Source organism: Phyllobates terribilis, unplaced genomic scaffold (assembly GCF_046119375.1).
Source record: "Phyllobates terribilis strain yellow unplaced genomic scaffold, ASM4611937v1 Scaffold_271__1_contigs__length_2588678, whole genome shotgun sequence".
Classification (NCBI taxonomy): Eukaryota; Metazoa; Chordata; class Amphibia; order Anura; family Dendrobatidae; genus Phyllobates; species Phyllobates terribilis.
In genome coordinates this window covers 711,089-721,515 of record NW_027363031.1, presented here as the reverse complement: position 1 = coordinate 721,515, position 10,427 = coordinate 711,089, and the positions used below count along the sequence as shown (strand labels likewise).

Sequence of the window (10,427 nt, the reverse complement as noted above, 5' to 3'; positions counted from 1 at the left end):
AGCAGGGGCGGGTCAATTTGTCAGCAGGGGCGGGTCAATTTGTCAGCAGGGGCAGGTCAATTTGTCAGGAGGGGCAGGTCAATTTGTCAGCAAGGGCGGGTGAATTTGTCAGCAGGGGCGGGTCATATTGTCTGCACGTTACTTTTGAGTTTTGTTTTTTTTTGTCTCCCTAAGGTAAAAAATTCTCCATTACAGGCCCATAAATAGAGCTGAAGTTCTCCTGTATAATTGTGTGTGGAGCAGAGATTGAGGTCGTCATCCAGGCATTTGCATGGAGAGCACGGGAGTGACGCAGGTATCTGTTTGGGGATTACCGTACTTAGTGATCCAGGTACTTGCCATGTGCACATACGATTACATGGTTTACAATGCAGCCCACCTTACCTGAGAGTTCTCATATGTGGTGATACATAACTGGAACTCGCCTGAGGCTCCGGGAGGTCTATGAATTTCCCCCATTATAATTGGCAATCCCATGTGTTATTTAAGTTACCGCTGCGGGCGCGCGGCAGCAGGCGGCTTGAATGATGCTGAGCCCGCCCTGCCGCATGAAGTCAGGCAGAGCGGACTCAGCATACACAGCGCGGGCAGCCGGGCGCGTCTGTTTTCCCACTCATGTCACGACCCAGCCGCCCGCAGCGGCCGCATATTGTCACCATCGCGCGCAGATGCTGGGCCCGCCCTGCCTCATGACGTCAGGCAGAGCAGGAATGGCCCCGGGTACCATCTGGAGCACAGCGTCTGGGGTACGGGAGCAAGGTGAGTATGTGTTGTGTTTATTTTTTTAACTATATATATATCCATCTATGGGGGCTCATACTAAATATAACCAGCTATGGGCGGCTCATATTGTATATAACCAGCTATGGGGTGCTCATATTGTATATAAGCAGCTGTGGGGGGCTCATACTGTATATAACCAGCTATGGGGGCTCATACTGTATATTACCAGCTATGGGGGGCTCATACTGTATGTAAGAAGCTATAGGGGGGCTCATATTGTATATAACCAGCTATGGGGTGCTCATATTGTATATAAGCAGCTGTGGGGGGCTCATACTGTATATAACCAGCTATGGGGGCTCATACTGTATATAACCAGCTATGGCGGCTCATACTGTATATAACCAGCTGTGGGGGGCTCATACTGTATATAACCAGCTATGGAGGCTCATACTGTATATAACCAGCTATGGGGGGCAAATACTGTATATAACCAGCTATGGCGGCTCATACTGTATATAACAAGCTATAGGGGGCTCATACTGTATATAACCAGCTATAGGGGCTCATACTGTATATAACCAGCTGTGAGGGGCTCATAGTGTATATAACCAGCTATGGGGGCTCATACTGTATATAACCAGCTATGGGGGCTCATACTGTATATAACACGCTATAGGGGGGCTCATACTGTATATAACACGCTATGGGGGCTCATGCTGTATATAACAAGCTATGGGGGGCTCATACTGTATATAACCAGCTATGGGGGCTCATACTGTATATTACCAGCTATGGGGGTCTCATACTGTATGTAAGAAGCCATAGGGGGGCTCATACTGTATATAACCAGCTATGGGGGTCTCATACTGTAAGTAAGAAGCCATAGTGGGGCTCATACTGTATATAACACGGTATGGGGGCTCATACTGTATATAACAAGCTAGAGGGGGCTCATACTGTATATAACCAGCTATGGGGGCTCATACTGTATATAACCAGCTAAGGGGGTCTCGTACTGTATGTAAGAAGCCATAGGGGGGCTCATACTGTATATAACCAGCTATGGGGGCTCATACTGTATATAACTAGCTATAGGGGGTTCATACTGTATATAAAAAGCTATAGGTGGGATGTGTCTCCGAGACCAACTGGCTCCCTGCACTACAATCCATTCCAAAGGCCAATCAGAGGCCGGCAGCTGACGTCGGCCAGCCCGTCATGGACGGTGCATGGCAGTGACGCACCGTAAGACAACGACAGTATATAGATAGGTAGGAAAAGACAGTAACAGCTGCACCGTGAAATATTGGGTGCAAGCCCCTATACAGCGACCTGAGGTCCACTATATAAGTATAGAAGATGCAGGCCGTCCTCCAAATAAGGTGTACAAAATACTGGGGGTATGTCTACTGACCCACCTGAAATGTTGTGTGACCCATCAAACAACATTTTTTAGAAGCCAAAATATCCGCATCATTTTTGAAGCAGATGACACTTCAGGAAAACAATGGCGGCGTGTTTCCTGAAGCGACTTCTTTGCCGTCTTTCTTGTCATTTCTGTGGCGGCTTTGCTGTCAATGTCCTTTTTCTTTACTTTTATACCTAAGATAGTGGCTCCGTCTGAAGAATGGCCCGGTCACGTCTTTTAGCCTCTTCACTGCTGTTGAAATCTGAAGTGGTTAAAAGAAGTGACAAAAGACGGGACATATTCTCAGCAAGGCGTTTTGACTTTGCTGTGTATATATTCATTCTATTTGCCGTTTATCGAGCTCTTTTTCAGGCGGGTTTCAGGCAGAATCTGCATGTATATGACATTGTGTGAACATACCTTTACAGTCCAACAGAACCCAGCACCGTACCCAGTATTCAGATGTGTAACCTAATTCTATGCAGTAAAGAGTAACAGCCGGACATAAAGATGACAAATGATATTTATTTGAATGAATATTTTGCCAGTGGATGTAATGTATGGCGACATCCGTGTCTGTACCATGTGCCATCGCCTTCAGTCCTTGTGCTCACCTTGGCTTAGTGAACCCACCTCACCAGGTAAGCCCTAACAGAACAATCAGGCAATGGAGTCCAGGGGAGCAGCACTGACAACACTGCTGCCATTAGATAGCAGCTGAATGGACTCATGGTCTCTTCCAGTATCACTGCCACAATCTTATCTCATTCCTTGAATCTTTAAGATGTTCTGAAGCTTCAAAGGAAGCAGTGACTACGGCATAGGGGGCAGCGAGGGTTGGAGTGGAGCCATGTAGAGATGCAACCGTGATGGTAGGAATGACTGCATGGCAGAACTACGACTTCCTCTCCAATCTCATAATCCATTATACAGATGGCACAAGATTCGGCCTCCTCCTGAGATTTTATATTCCATGTTGGAAAGTTCCTAGCTCGCAGAGCTTGCCTTCGCTGCAGAATATTAACCAGATTATACTGTGCAGGTGGGGATGGTGGCTGCATCTGTGGCCGAGATGTCACCATTCCCATTCCCTGCAGCTGAATGATAGGGTCAACCAGACGGTTGTCCTGGTGTAGCTGTACAGCAGATCGGCTTGGCGCTGGAAGCTCCCTAGGTCTGGAGGGTTCTGCAGGGACCGGTCTTAGTGGCGAGCGGCTTCTTTCCCTGCTCTCTTGTGCTGTCTGCTGCAGAGGAGCTCTGGCCCATCTCCCACTCGTGGTGACGGCAGTGGGGTCTGCCTGATGTCCATCATTGCTGATTAGCCTTCTCTCATCGCTTTGAGAAGATCTTAATCGATGGTGGAGGATTATGGCCTGACCTATAAAGAAAAAGATTACTATTATTATGCTAAATTTAAAAAAAAACACTTTTTGGCCAAAGGGATAGAACCAGCTGATGCTTCGAGATTCAGGGAGAGAAGCAAAAATTATTTCATCTTTGGACTACATAATCCTGCTCAGTTTCAGTATCCCTTCTCTTAAGACATCACAAAGCAGGGGTGCAAATATGTTAGCATTTGGGGCTCCAGTTTTAACTTTTTCCAATGGTCCCACTTTGTCCAAAACTGGCCCTGATCGGCCCCAAGGAATATGAATGGAGGGTGGAGGACATACTGTGTGTTATAAAACATCTTACCCCAGGGAAAACTCTCAGAAAAGCCCCTATAAAGCGGAATATTCTGTCACTTACCCTGATTTTCAGGTCGGCTCATCCATGTGTAGTTGTCAGCATTTAGCTGATGAAGCTCCCGGGAAGTCATGGCTTGGTTACCCGGGGCTGAGATGGTGAAATGTAATAGAACTAAGTTCTCTGATGGCGCAGATGTTATAGCGCCCAAATAACAGTAAGAAGCTGTGGAAGTAAATACTAGACGTACAGAACAATCTAGCTCGTGCTTCCAAGACCAAAGTGGAGTCTCTGCAAATACATCAACTCTGAAAATGGCGCTGATGTCACCGTGCGCAGAGATTGTATAACCTCACAGCATTCTATGTCATTGTGACATCACATGTGAGAGCAACAACGCGCTGTCATAATGGCTGACTGTCCAATCTGTTATATGTCCTCTATATACACACATACAACAAAACAAATGACATGCATACATTGTAAGAATAATAGACACCTGGGAATAATAATCATTTTATCATTTATATTAATGTGCGCATTATTCCCTATAGAAACCTCAGCCACTGCAGAACCGGTTTCTCACGGTGGTCCTGAAATAAAGCAAAACACAAACCCGCCTACAGACCCCAGCTGCTCCTCGGTACTGCTGCCAGTGTCCCCCGCCAATCTCCTGGCTTCCTCTTCTAGCAAAGGCCATTGGGTGACCACTGCAGCCGATCAGTTACTTTAATACAAATTTCCCATTCATTTGTTTAAAGAAAACAGATAAATATGATTTTCAGAAAATGGCATGTATGAAGATGGATACTTATGGTATGATATGCAGAGAGAAGAATACTGGGAGGACACAGATCTTGTTAGTCCACCTACTTAACCCACAGGAAAATAATCAGGTCATACAGGGGCGTACATAGAGACCCTCAGACCCAATAGCAAAGGTCCGAATTGGAATCTCTCATTGGCCCCCGTCAGCTATTAAGCAACCTGGTGGAGATGACAGAGGCCTCCTGTCTAACTGCTTAGTTGCTGGTCACTTTGGAGTCTAAGGGGTTAAACTGAGCTAGCTTGAATTGCAGCAGGTGTAGAACAGCCGGCACCCAGTGGATATAGAGCGGGCTCAGCTTGTGAGTCTGCTCCTTATAAATCATCTTATACTGTACATATACGGCATGAGCCGGGGATGGGGCCATTCGGCACCAGGCTCCCCCTGTACATAGGCCCCATAGGTGAATGAAAAATATATAAAATAATGTACGGTAGAAAATTAAGATTCATCTCAGAAAAAAAGTCCATTTCTCTTGTGCCCATTCACATTAAAGCTAATTCATCTGAAACTGCTGATTTTGGTTAGAGAGGCTGATTATCCTAAAGAAAGCACATGCACGCTCGGCCGAATCAGTCATACATGTGTATTGGGGGGGCGGTGAGGGAGAGAAGATTGAAGTGCTAACAATACTTTACATAGATATTTAGGATGGATTAGGAAAAATAGCTTGGAGTGCTTCTTTATATCCTGGTGTGCACCATGCATTTAGAAAAATGAATTTTGTAAAATACATGGTGTCTACAGTGAAACATGACGGTCTCAGTGTCTATATGTGGGGCTGCATGAGTGCTGCTGGTGTTGGGAAGCTACATCTCATTGATGGTGTCATGAATTCACAGATGTACTGCTCTATATTGAAAGAGAAGATACTACCATCACTCTGTGCCCTTGGTAGACGTGCACATTTCCAACATGACAATTATCCAAAACACACATCTGTTGTATTTCTGAAGAACAGGGTGAAAGTGATTTAGTGGCCAATTATGTCTTCTGATCTGAACCCAACCGAACACCTAAGAGGAATTCTGAAGAGACAAGTAGTCATCACTCTCCATCCATCATCCAGGCTCTAAAAAGTGAGTTTGTGAAGAATGGAAAAACATGGTGCAACATGTCATCAACTTGTTCATTCCAGGCCTAGAAGATTTGGTGCGATCCTTAAAAATCATGGGGGTCATACAAAATAGTAATAGTATTTAATGTAGGGTGTACTCATTTTTGCAACAACTAATTTGAGTAAAACTGAAGATCTGTAGATTGTGAGCCCTCGGGGGCAGGGTCCTCGCTCCTCCTGTATCAGGCGCTATAATAATAAATAATAATAATTTTGTAATTAAAGTTAAATTATTAACCTTATTTTCATGTTATGGGTCAAAAACATGTTCTAAGAAACTCAGTCTTGTCAACATTTGGAAATTGTTCTTGTATTCAGTGACATAATAATTAATATCTTTCTTTCACGGGGGGGGATACTCATTATTGCTGAGCACTGTAATATAACATATATATGTATACCGTATACAGGACAAGAGAAGTGGTACTGAGCAGTGTGTGTATGAAAAGTGTTTGCCCCCTTCCTGATTTCTTATTCTTTTGCATGTTTGTCACACTTAAATGTTTCAAATCACAAAACTATTTTGAAAGTAAATACAAAATGCAGTTTTTAAATTATGGTCTTTATTATTAAGAGAAAATGAAATCCAAACCTACAAGGCCCTGTGTGTAAAAGTGATTGCCCCCCCCACCCACTTAAAACATAAATTAACTGTGGTTTAACACATCTTTGGGAAGCTGAGTTCAATTTCCCTAGCCACACACAGGCCTGATTACTGCCACAACTGTTCTCAATCAAGAAGCTACTTAAATAGGACCTGCCTGACAAAGTGAAGTAGACCAAAAAATCCTCAAAAGCTAGACATCATGCTGCGATCCAAACAAATTCAGGAACAAATGAGAAACAAAGTAATTTACATGTATCAGTCTGGAAAAGGTTATAAAGTAATTTCTAAAGCTTTGGGACTCCAGCAAACAACAGTGAGAGCCATTATCCACAAATGGTGAAAACATGGAACAGCGGTGAACCTTCCCAGGAGTGGTCGGCCGACCAAAATTATCCCAAGAGCGCAGTGACGACTCATCTAAGAGGTCACAAAAGCCCCCCCAACAGCATCCAAAGAACTGCAGGCCTCACTTGCCTCAGTTAAGGTCAGTGTTCATGACTCCACCATAAGAAAGAGACTTGGCAAAAATGGCATGCATGGTAGAGTTCCAAGACAAAAACCACTGCTGAGCAAAAAGAACATAAAGGTTCGTCTCAGTTTTGGCAGAAAACATCTTGATGATCGCCAAGACTTTTGGGAGAATATTCTTTGGACTGACGAGACAAAAGTTGAACATTTTGGAAGATGTATGTCCCATTACATCTGGAGTAGAAGTAACGCAGCATTTCAGAATTTCTGCTGGTAGTGTGATGGTCTGGGGCTGTTTTGCTTCTTCAGGACCTGGGAGATATGCTGTGGTAAATAGAACCATGAATTCTGCTGTCTACCAAAAAATCCTGAAGGAGAATATCCGGCCATCTGTTCATGACCTCAAGCTGAAGCGCACTTGGGTTATGCAGTAGGACAATGATTCAAAACACACCCACAAGACCAGCTCTGAGTGGCTTAAGAAAAACAAAATTAAGACTTTGGAGTGGCCTAGTCAAAGTCCTGGCCTTAATCCGATTGAGATGCTGTGGCATGATCTTAAAAAGGTGATTCATGCTCAGAAACCCTCCAATGTGGCTGAATTACAACTATGTTGCGATGATGAATGGGCCAAAATTCCTCCAGAGCATTGTAAAAGACTTACTGCCAGTTATCGCAAACACTTTATTGCAGTTGTTGCTGCTAAGGCTGGCCCAACCAGTTATTAGGTTTAGGGGGCAATCACTTTTTTCCCCACAGGGCCCTGTAGGTTTCGATTTCTTTTTCCCTTAATAAAGATCTTCATTTAAAAAATGCATTTTGTGGTTACTTGTGTTATCTTTGTCTAATATTTCAATTAGTTTTTGTGATCTGAAACATTTAAGTTTGACAAACATGAAAAAGAATAAGAAATCAGGAAGGGGGCAAACACTTATTCCACACCACTGTCTACACAGGTGCATCTCACTAAATTAGAATATCATCAAAAAATTAATTTATTTTATTTCTTCAATACAAAAAGTGAAACTCATATATTATATAGAGTCATTACAGACAGAGTGATCTATGTCAAGTGTTTATTTCTGTTAATGTTGATGATTATGGCTTACAGCCAATGGAAACACAAAGTCATTATCTCAGTAAATTAGAATACTTTGTAACAACAGATTGAAAATGTTTTTGAAATCCGAAATGTTGTCCGACTGAAATGTATGTTCAGTAAATGCACTCAATACTTGGTCGGGGCTCCTTTTGCATCAATTACTGCATCAATGCGGCAATGTGGCATGGAGGCGATCAGCCTGTGGCACTGCTGAGGTGTTATGGAAGCCCGGGTTGCTTTGATAGCAGCCTTCAGCTCGTCTGCATTGTTGGGTCTGGTGTCTCTCATCTTCCTCTTGACAATACCCCATAGATTCTCTATAATAGATTCTCTATGGGGTTAAGGTCAGGAGAGTTTGCTGCCAATCAAGCACAGTGATACTGTTGTTTGTAAACCAGGTATTGGTGCTTCTGGCAGTGTGGACAGGGGCCAAGTCCTGCTGGAGAATAAATTTCCATCTCCAAAAAGCTTGTCGGCAGAGGGAAGCATGAAGTGCTCAACAATTTCCTGGTAGACAGCTGCGCTGACTTTGGTCTTGATAAAACACAGTGGACCTACACCAGCAGATGACATGGCTCCCCAAACCATCACCGATTGTGGAAACTTCACACTAGACCTCAAGCAGCTTGGATTGTGTACCTCTCCACTCTTCCTCCAGACTCTGAGACGTGGATTTCCAAATGAAAATTGGAAATCTGGGACCTTGTGGAGTGTGTCACTGACTGCCTTCTGGACATCTGTCAAGTCAGCAGTCTTCCCCATGATTGTGAAGCCTAGTGAAACAGACTAAGGGACTTTTTTAAACACGTAGGAAGCCTTTGCAGGTGTTTTTGTTAATTATTTTAATTTACTGAGATAATGACTTTTGTGTTTTCATTGGCTGTAAGCCATAATCAGCAACATTAACAGAAATAAACACGTGAAATAGATCACTGTTTGTAATAACTCTATATGAGTTTCACTTTTTTTTATTGAAGAACTGAAATAAATTAACTTTTTAATGATATTCTAACTTAGTGAGATGCACCTGTGCATAGACATATATTATACACTAGATGGTGGCCCGATTCTAAAGCATCGGGTATTCTAGCATATGTCTCCCGTTCCTCCTTCATAATGCCCCATGCAGGAAGTCACATCCCCCGTATATAATACCCCATGCAGGATGTCACATCCCCCCTATATGATGCCCCATGCAGGAAGTCACATCCCACTATAGTGCCCCATGCAGAATGTCACATCCCCCCTATATAATATCCCATGTAGGATGTCACTTCTCCCCCATATAATGCCCCATGAAGAATGCCTCTCCCCTATATAATGCCCCATGTAGGATGTCACCTCTCCCCCCATATAATGCCCCATGCAGGATGTCACCTCTCCCCCATATAATGCCCCATGTAGGATGTCACCTCTCTCCCCATGTAATGCCCCATGCAGGATGTCACCCCTCCCCCCATATAATGCCCCATGCAGGCTGTCACATCCCCCTATATAATACCCCATGCAGGATGTCACCTCTCCCCCCATATAATGCCCCATGTAGGATGTCACCTCTCCCCCATATAATGCCCCATGTAGGATGTCACCTCTCCCCCCATATAATGGCCCATGTAGGATGTCACCTCTCGCCCATATAATGCCAAATGTAGGATGTCACCTCTCCCCCCATATAATACCCCATGCAGGATGTCCCATACCCCCATACCCCCATAGTGCCCCATGCAGGTCCCCTATTGCCCCATACAAAAAAAAAAAATCCAATACTCACCTCCCTTCTCAGCTGCTTCTCTGGACTCCAGAGTAGCCGGCATCTTCACTCTGTCCGCTGTGATCGGTCAGGAGAGAGCGCGGTGTAAAGACGTCACTGCGCCCTCTGATCTGAGACATCACAGAGCTGCAGCGGAGGCACGGGGAGGGGTAAGTATGACGCCGGGGTCCTGATCGAGTGGGGGGGGGACGAGAGGAGAGGAGAGTGGAGGGGAGGGGTAAGTATGACGCCGCATCGAGAGGACAGGGGAGGGGAGAGGAGTGGAAAGGAGGGGAGAGGAGGGGAGGGGAGGGGCGTCACACTTGTCCTTGGGAGATAAGCGGCCGTAGCCGCTGATCTTCCGACGATAGCCGCATGTAGGTCAGCAGCGCCTGCGGTCGGGGGACTTATGCTGCGAGCATACGGCTGCATCTCCCGGCTGCATCGCCGCTGACCTCCGTGCCTCACATGAGCCGCTAACGGCCGCCATGTTTTTCTGAAATGCCGCGTCGCTGATTGGCCGCGGCCGGACCAATCAGCGACGCGGGATTTCCAGGACAGATAGACAGACAGAAAGACAGACAGACAGATGGGATAAGACAATTATATAGATAGATATACACTGCTCAACAACATAAAGGGAACACTCAAATAACACATCCTAGATTTGAATGAATGAATGAATGAATGAATGAAATATTCTCATTGAATACTTTGTTCTGTACAAAGTTGAATGT

At 44.7% G+C, this 10,427-nt stretch overlaps 1 long non-coding RNA gene across 1 annotated transcript in view; it reads right to left on the bottom strand.

Annotated features, from left to right (window-relative positions):
* Nucleotides 1-2,682: 2,682 nt before the first annotated feature.
* The window catches only part of LOC141219419 (uncharacterized), a 150,539-nt gene continuing 142,794 nt past the window's right edge, over nt 2,683-10,427 (bottom strand). The window contains exon 3 of the long non-coding RNA XR_012287895.1: nt 2,683-3,512. This is a non-coding gene — a long non-coding RNA (uncharacterized lncRNA). The remainder of the gene's footprint in view (nt 3,513-10,427) is intronic.